The sequence below is a fragment of the Pogona vitticeps genome, chromosome 2, assembly GCF_051106095.1.
Source record: "Pogona vitticeps strain Pit_001003342236 chromosome 2, PviZW2.1, whole genome shotgun sequence".
In the NCBI taxonomy this organism is placed as follows: Eukaryota; Metazoa; Chordata; class Lepidosauria; order Squamata; family Agamidae; genus Pogona; species Pogona vitticeps.
Genome location: NC_135784.1, coordinates 296969065 through 296992688, shown reverse-complemented (window position 1 = coordinate 296992688; position 23624 = coordinate 296969065). Strand labels below are relative to the sequence as shown.

At 41.6% G+C, this 23624-nt stretch overlaps 1 protein-coding gene and 1 long non-coding RNA gene across 3 annotated transcripts in view; one reads left to right on the top strand and one right to left on the bottom strand.

Moving 5' to 3' along the window:
• Positions 1-8992, bottom strand: part of ATP8B1 (ATPase phospholipid transporting 8B1) — an 81794-nt gene extending 72802 nt beyond the window's left edge. The window contains exon 1 of one of the 2 annotated variants that reach the window (XM_078385197.1): positions 6590-8992. The gene's annotated coding sequence lies outside the window, so the exon portion shown is untranslated. The remainder of the gene's footprint in view (positions 1-6589) is intronic. The other variant, XM_072992889.2, reaches the window with a different exon arrangement.
• Positions 8346-14769, top strand: LOC144586656 (uncharacterized). Its single transcript, XR_013541587.1, has 2 exons — positions 8346-8445; positions 10487-14769. It is a non-coding gene; the product is annotated as an uncharacterized LOC144586656 (long non-coding RNA).
• The last annotated feature ends 8855 nt before the right edge of the window (positions 14770-23624 follow it).

Here is a 23624-nt window from a genome sequence, read left to right as displayed (position 1 = left end):
GTGACTGCCACATTTTCTAGGACCTCTATCATCCAACCACTGCCTTTTTGCCTTTATCTATGATTTATCTAGCTATGGTTTTTCCTGTAGTGATGTATGGAAGTGAGAGGTGGACCATAAAGAAAGCTGACCGCCGAAGAATTGATGCTTTTGAACTGTGGTGCTGGAGGAGGCACTTGGGAGTCCCCTGGACTGCAAGGAGAACAAACCTATCAATTCTAAAGGAAATCCACCCTGAGTGCTCACTGGAAGGACAGATCCTGAAGCTGAGGCTCCAATACTTTGGCCATCTCATGAGAAGAGAAGACTCCCTGGAAAAGCCCCTGATGTTGGGAAAGTGTGAGGGCAAGAGGAGAAGGGGACGACCGAGGATGAGATGGTTGGACCGTGTCATTGAAGCAACCAACATGGATTTGACCAAACTCCGGGGGGCAGTGGAAGACAAAAGGGTCTGACGTGCTCTGGTCCATGGGGTCACGAAGAGTCAGACACGACTAAATGACTAAACAACAATGAATGACCATTTGTATTGTTTTTTGGGAAATGGCTATCACGAGATTGTGATGATATACATGTGATGATAGGCAGTACCTATCCTGGCTTTTAATTTTTGAAAAATGAGATAAATCTGTAGTAGTAATGGCATTTTAACTCTAACCGCTTTAAGGAAAGACTGCTTATGAGTCACATGAAGACATCACACTAAGCTATACTTTAGTGTGTGTGACAAGAATGAGCTCCAAACATTACAATAAGCCATAGTTTGTTTATTTTATTTGTGAATTCTGGTTGGCCACTGAAACCCGGAAATTTTAAAGTGATGCACAATAATAATAAACACAGAACACAGAATGCTGTATTCGTGTTTACAACATACCTTGTATTTGTATTTGAATTAATTGCATGTGGGTTTTTGGTCATAGGCCATTATTTCATGGACAATAGACAGTAAATGGGACTCTACAGGGAAAGTCTGCAATGTTCTTAACAACTGCCACCAATTTTTCAGAGCACATTGACATTTCTAAAGTATAGATGCTTTCTAACCTCCCAACCTCAACTCCATGTGTGAAGGGACTTGCAGCTCTTACTTTGGTTTTTCCCTATGCTAAATTTCGTCCTCTGAATCTCTGCAGGGTGGACCTCAGGAGCATATGGCATCACCCGATGGCCTCAGAAACCAAATGGATACAGAAGGGAAAATAGAGTCTCCCAGGTAACCATGTCCTGAGCTGTTTAGGACTCTATAATAAATCTTTAAGCCTGACTCAGTAGCAAATAGACAGCCCATGCACTTCTTTTAAGCAAACATGTGATGTGCTGAAATAGAGTTTAGTATTATGATAGTAAACCTCTCAAAATGAACTTTTTTCAATTTGAAACGGTCAAAACAAAGCAAACAAAAGAAACAGAAAAACACCCCACAATCCTACAGATGAAAGCCAAGTTACAATCACAACAAAAGCTTGGAAGAACAGATGGGCATCATTATGTCACTGAAATGAAGCAAGCGCACATCCTTCAGTGCAGGTGCAAGGAGGATTTGGGAAGGGTTTTGCTTCCAGTTGCAATTAACTGTAGCTTGTTTGTTTTTTGTGTGTAACATTTTTTCAAATAATTCTTCTCCAGTACAACCCAGTGTTTAAACAAATCATAGTTGGTATTTACCATTGTTTGCGATTTGGAGGATAAACGAAACTGTGGTTAACTGAAACCAGAAGCTAAACCGTTTCAATCCTTTTCATGGAAGCACAAAAAGAGGAGGCAGCAACACCCATGAACCCCGTGCTCACTGTGGCATATTCTATGATGATGATTTGTCCTTGCTATGTGCGGTCAAGTCACCCACAGCTTATGGCAAGCCTACAAATGAGTGATTTCCAAAATGCCCTGTCCTCAACAGCTCTGCTCAGCTCTTTCAAATTCAAGCTTATGGCTCATTTAAGGAGTAAATCCATCTTATATTTGGTCTTCCTCTTTTGCTACTCTCTTCAGCCTTTCCTAGCATTATTGTACAGTATTTTCCAGAGAACTCTGCCTTCCCATGATGTGCCCAAAGTTGGACAACCTCAGTTTCAACATTTTTGCCTTCAGAAATAGTTCTGGCTTGATTTAATCTAGAATTCACCTGTTGACTTTCTAGCAGTCCAGGGCATCCACAAAGCTCTCATTCAGTACCAAATTTCAAATAAATCAGACTTTTCCTATTAGCTTTCTTAACTGTCCAGCTTTCACACCCATACATGGTAATCGAAAGGACAAGAGTGTGAATTATCTTGGCACTGGTCTCCAGTTAAACATCCTTACTTTTGATAATACTTTCTACTTCCTTCATTGCTACCCTTCCAACCCTCAGTCTTCTTCTAATTTCTTGGCTACGGTCTTCTTTTGGATTGATGATTGAACCATAGAATACAACATCTCCTGACTACAGTATTTCATTCTCTTCATTAAATAGTCCTTAAATATCTCATATGCTCAAAACCCTATTTAAGGTTGGCATAAGTCAGGTGCAACTAGTGGGCACATAACAACTGCTAAAAGGGCCAGTGTTGAGCAATGGGAAGAATGATGGACTAGGACACCAGGGCTGAAATCTTTGCTTAGTCATGGAGACTAAGAGGGGAGGGATAGTAAATCATTCCTTGAATGTATCATACACACTAAAAATCCTGTTGGATTTGCGTTAAGTCAGAAGTGACTTGAAAGCACACAACAACTATGTCTTAACATAGCCACAGATAAATCATCCCCATGAATACAGAAAACAAGAACAAACCATTATCTTCACGCCTTCTTTACAAATACTCAGAGGTATCTGTCTGATTGCTGCTGTACACACAGTACTGAACTAGAAAGGTCATCCAGCAAGTCAATTTTTATATCCTCCGGTCACTTTTAATGCAAAGACCATAGTTGCATTAAAAGAAGCTACAGCCTTGAGTTAACAAGAGCTGTTGAGGAGAAGACATTTTGGAGGTCACTCCGTTCATAGGGATGCTATTAATTGGAGGCAACTTCACAGCACACAACAACAAATCATAGCATCACCATAAGTCAGAGCAGCAACAATCTTTGACAGAATTAGATGAAACAGCAAACCTTAATTTTTCTGCAGATTCAAAGAAGAAACTTCTCTCCACCCAAGAAACAAAAAGGGGCAAGGGGCCATAAAATCTCCAGGTGCAATGCAACTTATTTCTCATTCACTAAACCTGGAATAGACAACTTCAGGGGCTAGGAAGCCCCTTTGCTTGGCTTAGCTCACCAAGGAATTAGTTGCCTTGAGCTGCGCCACTGACATCGGATAGCACAGGGAATCCTACAAGTTTTCCCCCACCCTCTAAATTAGCCTTCCTTGTACCAAAGCATACATGAAGCTTGCAGATCACTTAGCACTGCCAGGAGGCTTCCCAAATCATTTTCAAACAAGCTGTCCTCCTCACATACCATGTTTAATGTCAACGTAACTAATTTAAATAAGAAACTGTGTTAATTTACTGTTTCTAATTTGGTTATTTAACCATCATTTTATTGCTGTAATTTAATGCATGACAATACATTTAAATAGTGTTTAAATGGTATAAACTACTGTCATTCTAGCTGTTTCTGTTTTTAATTCATGTTGTGAGCCACCTTGAGTCCTGCATTGAAAGAAACGTGAGATGTTCATCATTTCTGTTTCAGCAGTGATATCAATGAGACAATTAACAGAGGGGGAATGCAAAAATGGCAAGGAGGGACCAAATGTGGCTAATTAATGGACTAAACCACGGTTAAGCACAGGATGGGCAAACTTCAGAGGTCCATGAAATATGCTGGATTTTTCAACTTCACCATAAGTCAGAATTGACTTGAGAGCATGCAATTATAATTATGTTTGCAAAATGTTTTCTGGGTTGGAGATGTTCCAGTTACTCAAATAAGATTATACACAAGCAGCAGCTATCCAAGTTTATTGTGCATTTCATTTGCTTGTTTCCAACACTGCAACATCTAAATAAGCACTACCAATTCTGCTTATTTACAAATTTATTTGCAAGGATATTGTATTTATTTAACTGTGACATAGCTGTCAGTGAGGCATGCTTAAAATTGCAGTTTTGCAGCTTAATCCCATACATGTTTCTTTGGATGTAAGCTCCACTAAATTCAAAATTAAGCACACAAAGTTGCAGTCTCCGCTAGTACTCACTGGTCGGCTATATAAAAGGTGTTCCAATGCTGGAATATCCTTCACACCAGGCTTCCATTTCCCTCCATTAACATTTTCCTGTTGCAGTTGCAGAACTGGGAGTAGTTAGTATTTCTGGATGAATATATGTTTTATACCTCTTAACATTGGCTATGGTATGTTGCATGTCTTGCCACAAAAAATCTTGCACAGTGGCTAAACTGCAGTAATGCAGTCAAGCCTCTGCACATGATCTGGGTTAGATCCTGATGGGTTCAGGTAGCCGGCTCAAAATTGACTCAATCCATCTTTCCAAGGTCAATAAAATGAGTATCCAGCTTACTGAGGCTCAAAGTGTTGTTTGCATAGTTATGTTGTAAACCACCCAGAGAGTTTTAGCATTATGGGGCGGTATATAAGTCAAAACAAAAACATCTGAAAAATACAAACACACATTAATCAATTGGAGAATGCACAAAATGCATACAATAACTGTGTGTGCATTTACAATACAAGCAAAAGTATAGATGTATGCATATCTATGTATACAAGAGTGGGAAAGAAAAACTGTATTGCAACCCAACAGGAAACTCTGATAGACTGGGAGTAACAGTGAGATTCTCAGAAATGAGATCCATAGGTTTTTCACTTCCATAAACTGGAGAGTATCACATGCTGCTGTATTTAAGCAGGGTTAGAGGAACATACAAGAATTTCACAATAGTAATGTTTCTGTTCTTTACACATGGATAAATTATTCGTATTTCAAATCTTTAGTGTATGTCTATGTTCACAAGATGCAAATGCAACGTAAAAAAAGAAGATACAATGGGAGGAGGGTGTTCTTAGATGCAGTTCAGAATGTGGAAATCTGCTGGCAGTGCTATGAGTTCAGAAATGTTTCCAATGCAGGGTTTAATGCAGTTACATTCCATCAGATTACTTCTTCTATCATACCATTCGCAGCCGAGCTCTACTCTTGCAAACTCAACAATGGATCTTTACTTACTGAGTCATTCTGCTGTAGGTTAGATCTTCCTTTTTTCCAAGTGCCGTCAATTTTTCCCAGCACTATTGTTTTTTCCAGCGAATCTTGTTTTCTCTTGGTATGTCAAAAGTGCAAGAGCCTCAAGTTTAGTTATTTTAGTTTCTAGTGAGAGTTGTAGATTCATTGGCTCTAAAACCAGCTTATTTGTCTTTCTGGCTGTCCATGGTATCTGTAAAGCTCTCCTCCAGCACCATATTTCAAAGGGATATATTTTTTTCTATCCATTTTCTTCATTTTCCAGCTTTCACATCCATACACAATGATCCGGAATACTGTAGCATGTATGACCTTGGTCTCCAGAAACACTTCCTTATACTTTTAGATCTTTCTAGTTCCTTTCCCGATTTCAATCTTTTTTGGACTTCTTGGCTGCGATCTCCCCATATAATATATGCGATATTGACATTAGATAACCAATATGTTGTCTATTTTGCTATCTTAACTGAAGACTAAACAAGTAGCAAAGTGAAACAGTTCTGCAAATATGGAGTTGTGTTTCAGATTTTTTTTAAGTTTTTAAATAAACCGGAATTGCCAGTAGCTACACTTTCTTCTTCTCTTAAGAGCTGAACCACATGAACTATGCCAAATCCTAATGTGTTTACATTAACAAAGGAATCTGAAAGAAGTTGTTACACTGGTCATTTTTATAGCAATCCCCCCCCCCAGACAAGCAGCAGCCAATAGCTGCCACACAGTTAGGGAGCTCTCATTTTTCCCCACCCCCATTCCCCATTCCTCATCCCAAGCCATACTGTTGTTGTTTAATGGAAAATACCCAATTTCACTGCTAAAGAACAATTTGTCTTTACATACCATGTCTACCATGGAAAGATTTAAAGCCCTCAGTAAATAGTGTGCATACTTGAAGAAGGACACACCAAGTTCTGAACAAAACAGTGGAATCTCCAGATTGACATTATTTGAGAGGTCTTGTTGTGATCTGCTTGACTTCCTAAACCTAGTGAATTATGTACAGATATTCAAAGTCATCCTTGTCTAAACAATATCAAACCAGGAAAGAATATGTATTTACCTTTCACACACAAAACATTTATTTCAAACACACATTAAGAGCCAGTGCATACATCAAAGAGGGTGGAAACTCGGCTGCCCGAATAATAACTAGTAAAAAGTATTTAGTTTACATTTATACCTCACTTTTCTTCCCACCAATGCAGCATCTGTACGACCAAGGTTTACAGTGCCTCCAGTGATTTGTGCTCAAAGCACATAACAAAGAAAATCACCAATGCAGAATCAACACTGAACAACAATTCAGCATAATGAAACTGAGGAAGCTAACCCAACAAAAATCTCAAGAAGGAAAAAAAATTAAATACTATTTAAAAAAACAAAACATTCACCTGATGTCAAAATGATAGGAAGAGAAGGTGATCGGTGAAATTTCTTGAGAATATTCCAAAGAAGCACTTTGCCTCATTAACTAATCCTAACCACTAAAACCAGTAACACCCAGAGGAACACTTTAGGTGATAATACCAGAGAACGGGCTGGTTCATATGACAGAAAACAACAGTGTAACAATTCCCCCTCCCACTGGTGTCAGAATATGACTGAACTGAGGCTGCCATAGCTAGAGGCATATCATGAGGAGACAAAACTCACTGGAAAACTGAACAATGCTAGCAGTAGTTGAAAGCATTAAGAAAAGAGGAAGACCTAACATTAAACAGATTGATGCAATACAGGAAACCATGAGTTTTAGTTTGCAAAACCTGAACATGATGCAGGATTGTCCGGGGTCATTTATTCATAGGGTCACCGTAAGATGAAAAGAACTTGATCGCAAGTGGCTAGAGAAACAGGCTTGTGTGTTATTATTAGCTCAACAACACCATCCATATAAGAACATATTTGCCTATGAAATATAAATAAAAAGATGGAAGTCCATCTTCATGTTCATCAACTAAATCTGAAGTCCAAGAAGCATTTCCGGTACTTAGGAACAAGAATGCCAATTCAAAATTTGGAAACATTGCTGGCAAAGTGGGGCGAGCAAGGAAGAGCTAATTTTGTTGCGGGTTGCCCTCTCTGTTGATTAGGGAGACTTTCGAGGTGTGTATCACATTTACATTATTGAGAAATAAACAATCAGAGTTAAAACGGAGGTAAAGAAGCACTCCCAACAAATGGTCTCCTATGCCAGATCACGGTCCCAGAGACACTTGTACCTCAAGCATTTACCTTTCTCCTAACTCACAAGTCACACCCTGTGCACATTTACTTACTCAAAACTACAAAGTGAAAGTATCTGCTTCTCTACTTAGCCAGGACATCCACGTGTCACATTTGGTAGACTCTGGTGCATGTTGCCTTGAAAAACACAGAGAGATTCACAACTGTCAGGAGGAGACCATCACTGAACTGCTTGCTTCATTGATAAAAACACCCAGACATTTCCCCCAGTCTTATATTAATCGGTCAAAAGAATGGTCGGCCTGAAGCCAGAATCATCAAGGCAGACTGAATTATGGAGAAAAACATATCCGTTTGACACATTATGGACTGGAGAACAAAGGCCACGGGTGACATTGTGGCTGGGAGTCATTTGTTATTGTTACAACCTTAAGGAAACGGGCAGATCCACAATCAGATTTATGAACAGGCTGAGAGAAAATAATAAATGGCCATCACAACATGGCTTGATTTCTTCCTGTTTCTTTTTTCTTTTTTATGTGCTCATAACCAGATAACATCGCTGAAAGAGGGAAGAGCAAAGCCAGGTTAGGTGGATTATTTGCTGCACCGATCCTCGCCAGGGGTAGAAAACAAGGTCCCTTTAACAGAAGGGCGCTGTTCCGTCTGCAGAGCGCAGTCGGCGAGAAGCAACAACAGGTACGAAGGAAACTTTCTTTTTAACAAGAACGAGGAAGCGCTTTTTGAGAGGTGAGACAAGTAGAGAGAACACGCGTGCCGAGGCAGCCTGTGCCCAACTCCGGCAGTGGAGAAATGGAAACGTGGGGATGGGGCGCCCCGCGTCGCTCGCAAGCGAGAACAAAGCCTTGGCAACTCACTTGCGCCCGGGCTCATCGTTCAGGTTGTCTCCACCCTTCAGGGGCAACCTCCCCCCCCCCCAATGGGGAGATCCTTCCCCCATCATCTTCCACCACCACCCCGACACGCACCCACACACCAGAAGCAAGTCGCTCCCTTTTCCTGCTTACCCTTTCAAGCTCCAGGCAGGATCCCAGTCTCTCAGGTTGGTGGGTTTGGGTTTTGTTGTGTGTGTGTTTTTTTCGCTCAGCTTGCTTTCATGCTTCTCTCCCTTCTCCTCTCCGCGCCCCCCACCCCGCTTGAAACAAGACGGCTCACAAAGAGTCTGCCGGGGAGTTGACAAACAAGTTCCTCAAGTCCCCCTCCGCACGCAACACACACACACCTCTCTCTCTTTCCCCCTTCTTTTTCTTTCCACACACACACACGCGAGGTGCCTGGCGCCTCAGCCAAAGTCGGCTCCACAGGGGTGGGAGAGAGGAAGGGAAGGGAAGGGCTCCTTTGGCCACGCTTCTGCGGGAAGAGGGGAAAAAAGGTCGGTGGCCTGAAAGAGAGAGAAACACCTTGGACTTTCTTTCCCGCCCTCCCTCCTTCCTTTCAGCCAACTCTGACAAGCCAAAGCCCGTCCCCTAACCGGAAAGCGCCCACGTGACCCGCAGGTAAAGGCTCGCCGCCTTGGGGCGCGCCGCCCCCTTGCCAGGCATCACGGCCGGGGAGTGACTCCCGGCTGCTGCTCCTCAGGTTACCGCAGCTGGTGCAGGAGCGCGCCGGGAGGGAGAAGAGCCCGGTGGGAATGTCACACCTGGCGGCGGCGGGGGGGGGGAGTTTCCAGTCCCAGGGAGCGCGCGCGAGCGAGCACGCGCCCCCTCGCGCGCTCTTCTCTCTCGCCCATCCCTGACCGGCCACGCCTGCCTTGCTAGTCGTGGGAAGAGGAGTCTCCTTGTCGGGCACCGTGGATGCCGTTTGTTCCCCCGCTTTCCCGCGCAGCTCGCCTGAAGCAGGGCGGCTGCTTTCCTCACAAGAACTGGGTGGGGGGGAGAGAGACAGCCGTGGAGAGGGCATGAAGGTGTTTTTTGTGAAGAATAAGGAAATAAGTTCAGGGTGCCGTGAGGAGAACCTAAAAGGTTACTTCCCTGTTCTGTTGCAAAACACCAGCTCGGGAGCGAGCAAATTCGACGGGGGTTTGGTTTTCTTTCCTCCCTCCAAATCTTCCCAAAGTGGCCGAAATTTTTTTTTACCAAAACTGGAAATATCTATAAGTCCTCTCCTTGGTATTTCTTGTTTAGTCGTTAAGTCTGTCATCCAAGGCCAAATTTATCTGTTGTTCCTTTGATCTTTTGACTCCCTACTTTAGCATTCCAGCTCCCCTATAATGACAAGAACGTCTTTCTTTGGTGTCAGTTCTAGAAGGTGTTGTAAGTCTTCATAGAATTGGTCAATTTCAGCCTCTTCAGCATCAGTGGTTGGTGCATAAACTTGGATTATTGTGATGTTGAAAGGTCTGCCTTGGATTCATATTGAAATCATTCTATCATTTTTGAGATTGTATCCCAATACAGCTTTTCCCACTCTTTTGTTGACTATCACGGCTACTCCATTTCTTCTACGGGATTCTTGCCCACAATAGTAGATATGATAATCATCTGAAATGAATTCGCCCATTCGTGTCCATTTTAGTTCACTGATGCCCAGGATGTCAATGTTTATTCTTGCCATCTCCTGTTTGACCACATCCAGCTTACCAAGGTTCATAGATCTTACATTCCAGGTTCCTATTCAGTATTTTTCTTTGCAGCATCGAACTTTCCTTTCACTTCCATCCATTTTTGCAGCTGACTAAACAACAACTATAGGGCCTTCAAGGTAATTGAGATATTGGAGGCATGGTTTTACCAGTTCCACTACCCCATTGAGTTTTCATGGCTTATTGGGGACTTGAACATTATTCTCCAGAGTCCTAGTCCATCGCTCTATCCGCTACACCACACTGGGAATCCCAAAAAGTGATGCTAGAAATCTAAAATATCCCAACCTGACACATGAAGGTTAAGATCCGAACACCTAACTGTACAAAAACTTACCCATAGTGTTTGTGTGGTAGTATCAGTAGCTTCTCCCCAGGTTTTGAATATGATGTTTTAACCACTGTGTTTTTGTAATGGTACTGAATATATATATGTTATGATGTTATATTTTATTTGGTAAAATCTTTTGAGATACAATTCACCTTTCCCCTTCATCTGCAGGTACTTCAGCAGATACAATGGAACAGTGGCTGGTTTTCAAGGCAGCGGCATGTTGCAGATATAAATAAATCATACCAATTTGGAGGTGGAACCATTCAATTTCTAGAAACGGAATCCACATCACAACTCCAAAAGATTCACTGTTTTAGGGTCATGCTTTGTTAGGGCATTGTTCTATCAAAGTTTTCCACCATTATTGCTCTTTCAGATGTTATCACTTTCCCCATGGAGTAAACTCTTCTCTGCTCTGCCATGTTTATATTACTGGAGGTGATCGTCACACATGTATAACTGGTTTCTGTTGTACAACTAACACATCTGTACAACTATAACAGAAGAACAATTATAACCATCTCCTAGCATAGCTGACCTCTATCTGCCTTTTTAGTTCTTCATAACTGACTCAGTTTTAGATTTGGGTTTCTCAAAGAGCATTGTCCCAACAACAACAATAACAACCGTGATAGATCCTATTGAAACCCAGTTCTTGATACTGCACAGACGTCACTTAACTTGGTTGCAAGAACACAAGATTTTGCTGGATCTCTTTGTGCCTTGGGCAATGCCCAGGATATCTGTGTGGAGTTTGGCCGATCTCTGCAGCTATACAAACATTGTAAAGTCATGTCATAAAAGCACAGAATTATATATGTTGCTACAACAGTGTAAGTATATTCAACTGAAAACTGAGCCTCAGCTTTGACATTTCTCATTCCTTTTGTTTTTTACATTAGACAATCAATCTGATGCATTTTGCTGAGCAACATTGCAAAATTCAGGCTTCTTTCCTTAGCCCAGACTTCAGTTCTTGCTCTGGCAATCTCTCTCATTTGCTGTAGCCTTCTCTTGTTTTGCCTTTTGTTTTCATAGCTCACCTCTCTCATCTGTATTCTGAACTTTGCTTCAAAAATCATCCACATCTCTTAGGGTTTGGGCTATGTGACCAAGTTGCCACAGAAGGTGCTGTCCTGGCAGAGAGGTGAAAGTCAAGAGGTTCAAAAGGAAGAAATAGGTCTGGTTCTGCAAGGGACACCTCTCATTAAATGCTTTTACTGGCTTCTCTCTAGACATTTTAAATAAAAACTTTTTTCCCTATCTCCAAAGCTTTTCAAGCTTTTTCCACCAATTTAAAACTCTGCCCTGGGAGCTAGTGAATATAAAGCAGGCTCTGGAGGCTGGAAAAGTAGACCAGGTGAAAGAAGAAGACAGAGAGCAAGAAGAGCAGATTAGACAAGGCATTGGAGGCATGATAGTGGAGGAGGTTGAAGAGGAAAGGAACTGAGGAGATCCCTTATAGCAGCGCTTCCCAACCTTAGGTCCCCAGATGTTCTTGGGTTACAACTCTCAAAAATCCTGGCCAGCACAGCTAGTGGTGAAAGCTTCTGGGAGTTTTAATCCAAGAATACCTGGGGACACATGGTTGGGAACCTTTGCCTTAGAGCTGTGGTTCCCAACCTGGGGTAACGCAATTGTGTCTGGAGAGAAAAGCAAGTGCAGTCACTTAATGAAAGGTGACCCATAAGAGAAGACTACTTGATAGGCTCAAGTTACAGGAAGCCAGAATTCGGTTGAATATCAGGAAAAACTCCCTAACTGTTAGAACAAAACAGGAATGGAACCAGTTACCTCAAGAGATGGGGAGTGTTCCAGATTTAGACAACCACCTGAAAGATCTCCTTTGATTTATTTCTGTACTGAGGTTTGACTCAATGGCCTTATAAACCCCTTCCAACGTCATTATTCCTTGATTCTATGATAGAGATTGCCAGAGCAAGAACTGAAATCTGGCCAAGGAAAGAAACCTGGATTTTGCAATGTTGCTCCCGAAAAAGCATCAGATTGATAGATGAATGTAAAGAACAAAAGGGATGGGAGTTGTCTATGCTGAAGCTCAGTTTTCGGTTGAATATACTAAGCAACGTGCACAATAAAAGCTTTATTCTATGCCTTTACAATGTTTGTGCAGCTGCAGAGATAGGTCAAACTCCACACAGATATCCTGGGCATTACAAGTATGACCGGGCATTACAGGATATCCTGGACATTATAGGATATTACAAGGCGTGCAGAGATCCAGCAAAAATCTTGGATTGCAGTTACCAGAAACCTTCACCACCAGGTTTACCAACTGGGATTTCTAGAAATTATAGTCCAAGAACACCTGGATTACTCAAAGGTGGAAACCACTTTCTAAGAGGAACCCCAGGAAGGTTACCAAGTAAAGGTGGAACCCTGAGGGGGGAAAAAAACAGAGATCCATATCAGGCAAAACCAAAAGAAAAATCAGAGCCTCCAGGAGATTGTTGTTGAAGCCTCTTCTACAGTATCTTCCATAGAAGCAGGGATGGAGAAAAGACTCCCCATCAAAGTCGCCATGGGTGACAGGGCTCACAGAAAGCCAAACAATAAAGCTATTCCTAGCTTTTATTGTAACATCCTAGGTATAATCCTTTGGTGAGCCTGCTTGAAATATTTTAAGCATCTAAATAGTTTCTCATCATGAAATATTAATGTTCAGTTTTAAGTTGTAATTACATGAGGTAGAGCCGGAAGTATAGTATTCAAAGCTATGAAAGTGTTTCCAAATTTTGTTCCAGCTTTGCCTTAGGGGAACACATGCCCTGTGACCATGAAGTTTTGACTGCTAGGTGGTGTTGACTTAATTACCGAGTCTTACAAGATACTAGACTAAATTGTGCAGCAAAATATATTTCTCATGCCCGGACTTCTTACTAGAGAATAGAATGATATTTTCGAATATGTATGTTGGCAACCAAGCTGAAAATATATTACTGTTTCCAATTACATTCTCCCTCCCGCTTCCTCTCCACCACCCCCCACACACCCCTAACTTCAGGAAGATCACATGGGAGATTTTTTCCTTTGTTGTTGTTTAATTGTTAAGGCATGTCCGACTCTTTGTGGCCCCATGGGCCAGAGCATGCCAGGCCCTCCTGTCTTCCACTGCCTCCCAGAGTTGGGTCAAAGAAAGGTGCTCCTAGTCAGTAGAAAACTTGGATCAAGGACTGGGATTTTGCCTGAAAACCAAAAAAAGAAAAGAAAAAGAAAGAAGAAAAAACAACAATCCTGCACAACCTTGAAAACAAATGAGAAAGAGAAGGCTGGAATCATTGGCGATGCACCAGGGTCAGCAACAATGGAAACCACACGGTTTGCAAACATGTTGGTTAATGAAATGATTTTGAATATTGTGTAGTTTCCTGAAGTGGTTTTAAGCCCCTATTTTATACCAGAGTGAAAAATTGCAAAGTGAATGCACACAGTGCGAGCCCAGGGGTGGATCTGATAACATCTCCACCAGAGCACCATATATCCCTCAGGACAAGGAAACCCAGAAGGTTCTGTCAGAGACGGGGCCTGAAGAAAGAAAGGAAATATCGGAGTCCCCTAGACCAGTGGTTCTTAACCTTTGTTACTCAGGTGTTTTTGAACTGCAACTCCCAGAAACCCCAGCCAGCACAGCTGGTGGTGAAGGCTTCTGGGAGTTGCAGTCCAAAAACATCTGAGTAACCCAAGGTTAAGAACCAGTGCCCTAGACTAGAGAAGTGGAGGAGGAAGGGAACCAGCTAGTTAAAAGAGGCAGGAAAGAGGGAGTCAATGTGTGGTGAGAAAGAGAGACTGAGTGTAGGGGGGGGTAAAAAGAGAGAGAAAAGGAGGGGAGAGGGCAAAGCAGGGGTAGCTGAGGGAAGAAGAGAGAAAAAGATCCTACCTCCAGAGCAGGAATGGATCTGGTTGGAGAATCCATGGACCCATAAGTGGGAGAAGCTGATGGTCCCTTGGGAAGAAGCTGATCAGAGGAGGAGATAAAGGGTATCTTAAAAACCCTCGTATTGGGTTGAGAAAGAGGCATGAGAGTGGGGAGAAAAGACCAGAGAGGAGAGAGCTAGGATAGAAAGGGAGAAGGGAAGATGGATGAACTCCTCCCAGCCGAGGGGATATTCACCCCCAAGACCTGGGACTTTCCATACCCGAGAGAAGGATTCAAGGGGACAGGAAACCCAACAGGAGGGCATCTGTCTGTGTTGCCCTTATCACCACAACTAGCATGGATGGACCTGAAGACAGAATGCCTCGGAGGACTGTGAGAACAAACATTTGAAAACCTGTTTACAGTTTGTGGGGAAAAACTCTCTTCTTAATCCCTTATGTTCGGAAGAGTTGCTAAATGTTAAAGTTGATGTTCCGAGTTTCCTTGATATTCCAGAAACAAATGTTGAATGTTTGAAAGAAGCTGAGGAATCCAGGTTATTTCCACACACTGAGGCAAGAAAGTCCTTAACGTCAGGCAAACCCTGACACACAACACAAAAGCTGTGTGATGAAAACTGCTTCAAAACACATCAGAGCTGAAACCGATACAAATCAGCAATGTAACCATGCCAGTTCAATCATGTCTTTACTGTTGTACTGTGCTGTATGTGTGACTACCCTTGAAGAACATCTGCTAGTTCAGCATGATGCAACGGAGCTGTTAACTGGTGTATGGATTTCCTGAGAAGCTTGAATCATATTAACATTCCACAGACATCATTTGTACAGCCTCTTACATCTGAGCAGTCATACTTGCATACAAAGTCCGGGGTTCCTTTTTGAGGACCAATCAAAAAACAAACCAAGTTAGTTTCCAAACTACAGGAGGTATGAAAAAATTGTTGTGTCTTTCAGCAAATTAAGGATTTTTCTAATAACTTGCATTCAGCCTGGTGGCAGGCGGTGCAGCATGGTCTCTCCCAATTTGCAGGGACACTTGTTCAGCAGGCTGAAGAGAAGAGGCAGTCCCATAAGCAGCAAAACCAGGAACCTGGACAGGGGACAGATTTTCTTTGTCTTCAGTGTGGAAGGGATGGTCACTCTCGAATTGGCCTCCTCAGCCACACTAGACGCTGTTCCAAGACCTCTGTTCAGAGAACGTTACCATAGTCTCTTGAGACTGAAGGATGCCTACTGTGCTGTGTATTTGAAACTAAAGCAACAGTAACTGACCAAGTAATAAATCCCATGGTTGTTCTAGAGAGTACAAGTAAAATGTTGACCCTTTGTGTGGGTGCTGTTAAAAAAAAGGGGGGGAACAGTGAATATACTTTGGTGACTAACAGAGTGGTAGTTTGAGTAGATCCTCTTTCCTGTTAACCATTTATCCTTTGAGTCTGCAAACCAGTTTACAATCTGTGCCATCCATTTCCTCATAACAATCCTGGATAGCATCGCTTCTGGATATAGGCTTCCTTTGTTTGCTTCAGTTTCTGCTCCTGTTATTCAACTGTACCCAAAGATCTTAAGTTCTTCGTCTTATCACTTGGTTGTATTGTGTCTGGGTTATTCACCCTCCTTTGGGGATTTTAAGGTCTCCAATTATTCCCACTGTCCTTTGCCCTTCAATCTTTTGTTGTCAGAGGCATCTGTGGTATTAGTTTTTTAGGGGTATTTTCCCAACCCCTCAGAGACTTAAGCCAAGGCTTCATTTTTTGGTCTACATCAACCCATTTGCATTTTATTTATTTTTTTAATGTTGTGTCATTCTAGAACTGCACATATCTCCAGCAACTGACTTGCATCACACATCTGCATCAAAGCACATATTTTATAGTTTGTTTTTCTGTGGGCGTATGAAAATTCCCAGTGTGGTAGAATGGACAGAGTGATAGACTAGAACTAAGAACCCAAGTCTGAATCCCCACTCAGTGATGGAAACTCACATGGGAAGTGGGGGTGCAATGGACAAAGGTACTCCTTAACTATATCACTTGCCTTGAAACCCATGTTAATGTTGCTATGCTTAGGTTTTGCGTTGATGGCACATCATGTACACAGAAACATATATTCTTTAAGTGCCTGGAAAAAATGTACAATTTGCACATTTTTCTGTCCTTTCAAATTGATTTTTTAAATTTTATTAGCTGCTTAACTGGTTTTTTAAAAATATTTCATTGCATTTTAATTGTGCTTATTATATTGTTTTGATGGATTGCAAAATGCCTTCAATCCCTGCATTGGGAAAAAGGTGGCAAATATATATATATATTTAAAAAATCAGTAAACAGAGAGAGCCAGAAAACTATGGGAACACTTTGAGTGGGTTCCATACCTCTATGATCACATTCCAATCTTTTAAATTGCTTGTGCCTTTGTGATCTGATTATCAACACACTTCTTTAAAAAAGAGTGCTTAAACTAATCAGTTCATTTTCAGAGAAAAAGCAGCTCTAAGGCCTGGATCCAGAAAATGTTCCCTGTCTGAGCTGGGTTGCCTCCTCCGTACCCATTGCTCTTTACACTTGTTGTTATGACTCTGGAATATACAGTAGGACCCCCTTATGCATGGATCAGTATCCACTGATTCACTTATCCATGGTCTGAAAATATTTTTTTTTAAATCTATGGGCTCCACCTCTGTGTTCAAACATATAGGACCTTTATTCACAGTGGCTATGCAACCTTGCAGAATCCCTGCAGCCTTGGGAAATGCAGGTTGAGGGGCCTTCACCAGTCCTTGGGCACCCTTTTCCTTCCATCGGGTCCTCCGTGACATCAACCGAGTTACCCCACAGCTCAGGTCCACCCACATGAGACTTTGCCCAGCCCAAAGAGGATTTATCCTGTCCTTGGCAGAGGTTCTGACGAACCAGCCCATCCTTCCCCACTGCCTGTTCAGGGTGATGACTAAGGGAGGTTCCACTGCCAGTAAGCCATCGTCCTTTGGGTGGAGAGAAGTCAGTCACATTGCTCTCCACCGACTCCCTCTGGTGGTAGTAGCTCTTCCAAGACATGGACCCCAGCCCCTGTTCTTTCTTCCTTTTCTTCAGTTGGCTAGCAGCCTCCCAAGGCCCTGTCTTGACTCTCTTTCAACTGGCTCTTGGCTCCTTAAGGGAAGGTGCACCCTATTAAGTTGCTGTTCCTTCCTCATTTGTGCCTTAGCCTTTTCCCTTGGCTGAGCTCTCTCTTCAAGGAGCCCAATGGCTCACCATGACTGCGTCACCTTTCTGGCATGCTCAGTACTTCACAGTAAGCTATGAACTTCTGAAGGTTATGCTTGCCACTTCAAGAAACCAGAATACAGTGCTATGTTACAGTGACTGGGCAACTTTCTTTTCTTTCTTAATGGCTCAGGTTGTTTAGCAGATGTCTTGTTTATGGGAGGTGGTGTGTGGGATGGATCTTGCCTCAATACTTGAAAGAAAAAGCTGTGAAATATGGGGAAATGGTGACACACTCGTTCTGCAGCGGAGAACTTGGAAGTCAACTGCTATAAATAACTAGTTCCTTCCACTCCTGTCCATCACAATGGAACCCTGATTCAGGAGCCAATGGTTGTACAGAAGAGGCAGAGCTAAGGATACATTAGAAGAATGGAAGACAGTTAAAGATCACTTAGGTAGCAGTTAGAGTCTGAGTTAAGGATAAGTTGGGGACTGGAGTTAGAGAAAAGCAATTTAGGCAGTTAGGACCAGCCTGGTGTTAGAGAAGAATAGAAAGATAGAGAACAAGATAAGAAATGAATAAATACCTTGATTAACATGATTCTATCTAAGCAAATATAAATGTTATAAAAGCACAGTTGATTGCATGAATAAAATAAGACCATCCATGATTCACTTTACATGATTTATTGATAAACACTTAAATAAACATTTTTTTATTGAATAACACTGATTGAAGAGTCATATTTAATAGAGTGGGGAATATATCCTCTGGTGGCAGCAGAAAAGGGTTGAAAAATAAATGTCATACCCGAAAGTGAATCTGAGTTGTGTGGAAGAACACAGGGGAACTGGATGTGTGTGGTAAAGGTAAAGGTTCCCCTTGACAATTTTTGTCCAGTCGTGTTCGACTCTAGGGGGCATAGCTCATCCCCGTTTCCAAGCCATAGAGCCAGTGTTTTTGTCCGAAGACAATCTTCCATGGTCACATGACCAGTGCGACTTAGACACGGAACGCTGTTACCTTCCCACCGAGGTGGTCCCTATTGATCTACTTGCATTTGCATGCTTTCGAACCGCTAGGTTGGCGGGAGCTGGGACAAGCAACGGGAGCTCACGCCATTGCGTGGATTCGATCTTACGACTGCTTGGGCTTCTGACCCTGCATCACAGGCTTCTGCGGTTTAGCCTGCAGCGCCACCACGTCCCTTTGGGTGTGTGTGACATAATGACAAATACAGATATTTCAGGAAAGTTATGACGAGCTTTCCTCGTCAACGCAACCCACATCTTGGGAAACACTGCCCTTGAGGTTATTTCCCATTCAAGAAACAGGGCAGAACTGCTATAATGTTAAAAGTTTTAATTGTGTGATGGGAAATGTCATTTTTAAAAAAAGTTCAGGCAACAGGATTTCTTTCTTAAAATTATGAGTAATCCCTCATCTTTTTTAAAAAATTAAAACTCTAAATCAAAGGACAAATACTATGAAATATGTTTCAAATTCTGAGGAATGAAAGAGACCATCTCCACTACTGCTGTATCAGAACTTGTAAACATTTTTTTAAAATTTATTTATTACAGTCGGATGACTAGCTCATAAAACTTATTTATGGCTAAAATATACAAAATGGAGTTTAAAAATATGCAACCAATTCATAAAACGTATTATGTGGCTGAAATATACAAAATGCAGTTTAAAATGTACAATCAGTTCATAAAACATATTATGTGGTTAAAATATACAAGATGCAATTTTAAAAAATGTGTACAGCCAGTTCATAAAACGTATTATATGGTTAAATATACAAAATGTAATTTAAAAAGTGTACAACAAGTAATTGATTGTGTACTGGTTGTAAAATAGGGGGAGAATCAAATACAGCATTTTTATAGTTATCCTTTGAACCTTTGAATCATCTAGGGCAAACTGGTTTTGACAGGGTCTTTGGCTTATAGGGAGTCCTTCCTACATATTTGTAAAGATCTGTAAATATTTCCTCGCTTCGACTGGGACCACAACATTACTCTACGCTCAACAATAAACCACCCTCAAGTTAAACTTGTAAACATTATTTTTTGGCATTATAACACGCAAGATTACCTCACTCAGCACAACTGCTAGCCACACTAGCTAGCAGACTGTGGAAATTGTAATCCAAAAGAGTAACTTTTTCCAAGTCCTGTAATTTGCAATGGTAACATGTCCAGGTGCAAGAACGTATCCTAACAGCCTTTATTGCCTTCTCACCAAGGAAAGCCTAAAAATAATTACAGTATTTGATATATGCTAAGCAAAGAATGGCAACCTATAACAGGTTGATTGCTATCATTAGCTGAAATTTAAATAATAGTTAACCAGCCTCATTTTCTGACTTATTCTTCCTATAACAAATTATGCTGAAACCTGACCTTTCAAAAATGACTGGCTTCATTGTTTCTTTGCTTTTTAAAAAATGGCTTTTATTTACTTTGTTTTATAGTCATTGCATATCGAGCAACTGTGTGCTTTTTCTTCAAACACTGCTTTTGTGACATGCAAGGTTTTTTTTTTAATCGTCTTTGGATTTTTACAAAGGCCTTTGATCATAAGCACTAAACCTGAGACTTAGTTAAATGTGAAAGCCTCGTTATTATATAATTGCCTTGCCAGAGCAAGGTGTACCCAGAGCAAAGTGTGGAAATATCTTAATACTGTGGCAAGACTCTTGACTGAGTATCTGTGTTAGTCCTTCCGAAGCTACCAACATGAATTTGACCCAACTCCAGGAGGCAGTGGAAGACAGGAGGGCCTGGCGTGCTCTGGTCCGTGAGGTCACAAAGAGTCAGACACGACTTAACAACTAAACAACAACAACATCACTGACACGACTAAAGTCCAGCAGTAAGTTGTAACTAGAGTACGCTCATTGAATCAGTTGGGATCTGGGTGAGTGAACTCCTCCAGAACTGATTCAATACACCTATTCTCGTTGTGATGGAGTAAGCGCCCGTCGCTTGTCCCAGTTCCCGCCAACCTAGCGGTTCGAAAGCATGCAAATGCAAGTAGATAAATAGGGACCACCTCGGTGGGAAGGTAACAGCGTTCCGTGTCTAAGTCGCACTGGCCATGTGACCATGGAAGATTGTCTTCGGACAAAAACGCTGGCTCTATGGCTTGGAAACGGGGATGAGCACCGCCCCCTAGAGTCGAACACGACTGGACAAAAAATTATCAAGGGAAACCTTTACCTTTACTTATATTGTATATATGAGGACTTGATGATCCTTGTCTATCAAATTTTTCAAGGGGAAAATGGAGGGAAAACAAAGGAGGTAGATTTGTGTCTATTTCCAGTTGGTGCATTTGTACCTGCCTTAAGTTCCTGGATCTTAAAAGGGCACTTCTCAATGTCCAGAGGATATTCCTGTCATCTCAGTATGAGTAGGATTTTTAATGAGTTCCTGCAAATTTCTGTTCCTCCCAGACCCCTGGGTTTATTCTCTGCCATTATGTGATACTGTACTCCTCTTCCCAAGCTTAAATTGTGCTGCTTTCATTCTTTCATTCTTTCTTTGAAAGGCCCCCAGGACCTGTATCTACAAGCAAGTTTGCACTGTGACCTCTCCTGCATCTTAAAAAAAAAAGAGTCAAAAAAGGGGTAAATGGAAGGGAGTGAAGGTGACCGAAGTAGAGCTTGTATACTCTTGAGCACATGATTCTATATTATTTTACTAGCTCCATACCACCCTCAGTGAGTTTCCATGGCTGAATAGAAATCTGAACTCAAGTCTCCTGAGTTTTATTCTGCCACTCTGCCCACCCACACCACCTTGGGTATCAATCATATCATGGGTATCAACACTAAAAAAGAAAAAAATGTGCTAGGTTATTGGGAGTCTCTGAAGGACACTCCTTCTGACTATGAAAAAGGGGTATGGTCACAGTTAGAAGTGCCATGAAATACTGTATATTGCCATTGGCCAGAGTGTCCTAAATAACTCAATGTGAGCTTACTCATTCTCAGTCAACAAAAGAATAACTTGAATTCTTGATAGAGTCTTTAATGGAACCTTTTGGCCAAATACCACTTAACAATAAATAAGGCTGTAGATTCTTTTTGGTATCACTTACATCAGTTTTCTAAAATACTCCCAGTTCTACAAGGTTGCTTTTTCTCAGTAAGATTTTCTTTATGACATCTTCTAAATGCAACTAAATTGTTTCCTACATATACAGATGTTGTGTTGTTAAACAATGACATGTGTGCTTTTGTTCTTCGACAGAATGAAGAATGTCTTTTTTTTAAAAAAATGTCTTTAAAAAAAAACGAGTGACATGAATGACTATATTGGCTGAGGCAGGAGCACATTCAGCCATTTTTGTGGCTGCCATTATGCAAGGTTTTGCATCAAATTCAAGATCCTGCAGTTACTCTTTAAAGCCCTAAAGACAATGGGCCAGTTTGGATTCTGTTGGCCCTTTTCACAAACTGAATGCCTCTAATTCAAAATAGTTTCCTGGTTTTTCCAAACTTGGGAATTATAGAGAACAAATTTGCTACAGTACAATCTTAAAGCAGACAAATTGCAAGTGGTGAGCCACAGGCAACCTCCTTGGAAATCCTAAGCATCGCCCATCCAATTTTGCTAAATGTTTGCTTCCCTTGCTTGGGGTAGTCTAATTTTGACTAGGGAGAACCAAAATCCTGAAGGCAGAGGCAGGGAGAGGCATGGGGCTAGAAATCTTTCCTTGCCTTTTTTTATTACTCTTTTAAAATGTCTCAACAGAGCTACGGAGAATCCTTTCATATTTCCCAACCTGGAGGAGTCACAAAGTGTTTTCTGGGGGGGGGGGGCTTAGGTGACCTTATATGTAAGGTAGCCCTTGTTTAATTATTTCTTCCTTGATCTTTCAGAATGGGATCTAAAAATTGAAATGTATATGTATGTATGTATGTATGTATGTATGAGAAACAGGACCTTGGGGGTGGGGGTGGGGGAGAAAGGAGCCTCTACTTTCTAAGAAGGGTTGACTTTGCCCCATCTTTATGGAAAAGCGGGTGTGTGTTGCAGGCTACTTGGCAAAGGGGGTTAAAACTCAAGAAAAGGTTGAGAATCACTGCTTTATTGGGATGTTCTGTTGCTTTTTGACATATCCAGATGGCAGCTCTGCCACACATTTACATAGGAAACACCGTCAGAAGACCACACAACATAGTCCACAATATCAGAGGCTCATCTCCCAATGCGACATTTGTCAACAATTTCCCACATCATTTTGTAATTGGCCTAGCAGGTCAAACTCCACATAAGAGAACAAATAGACACAAAACACACATTAGATATAGAAATACCCAGAAACCAGTGGATGAACATTTCACCGTCTTGGAACTCTTCCTCTGACCTCAGAGTTGCAATTCTTCAACAAAGAAACTTCAAGGACAGATTCTAAAGGGAGTCCACCAAGCAGGTATACATCTGGAAGTTCAGCATACTCTCACATGGACTATTGCAATGCTCTCTATGTAGGGCTCCCATTGAAGTTAGTACGGAAACTTAAGCAAGTCCAAAATCTGGCAGCCAGTCTGATCACAGGTAACAGTGGATATGGACACATGCCTCTACTCTTGGCATGCCTATGTTGACTCCCTGTGGTTTCCATGCCCAACTCAAGGTGCTGGTCATGATCTATAAAGCCCTTTAACAGCAGGACCTCAATATTTGTCGGAATGTCTCTCCCACAGAACAACCCATCCCGTTCACTCTTCACAATGCCTGATGTTAAAACAGGTGACACCTAAGAAGGCCAAAAGGGTTAACAACAAAAACCTTGCTTTTTTTGGTTGGGAGTCCTTCCCTTTGGAGCAAGCTTCCAGCAGAGATTCGTCAGGCACCTTCCCTTTCAGTTTTTAAGAAACCAGTAAAAACAGTCTTGTGTAAAACCTCCTTTTATTAGTGTGTTTCTACCCAAGATGTTCAAATTTGTTTAATTCTATTTAAAGATAGGTGACCAGGTTTTATTTATTTTATAGTATTTGTTGAATTCTATTTTGTATTATTCAATATATGTTATTTTACATGTTTTGAACCGCCCAGGGAGTGTGTGCACTATGGGGTGGTGTACAAGTTGAAATAATAAAGAAACAAATCCAATCATCTGGGCCTTTGTCACCTAGTCAGGTCCTAATCAGCACCTTTGTGATGGAATGAATCACCTC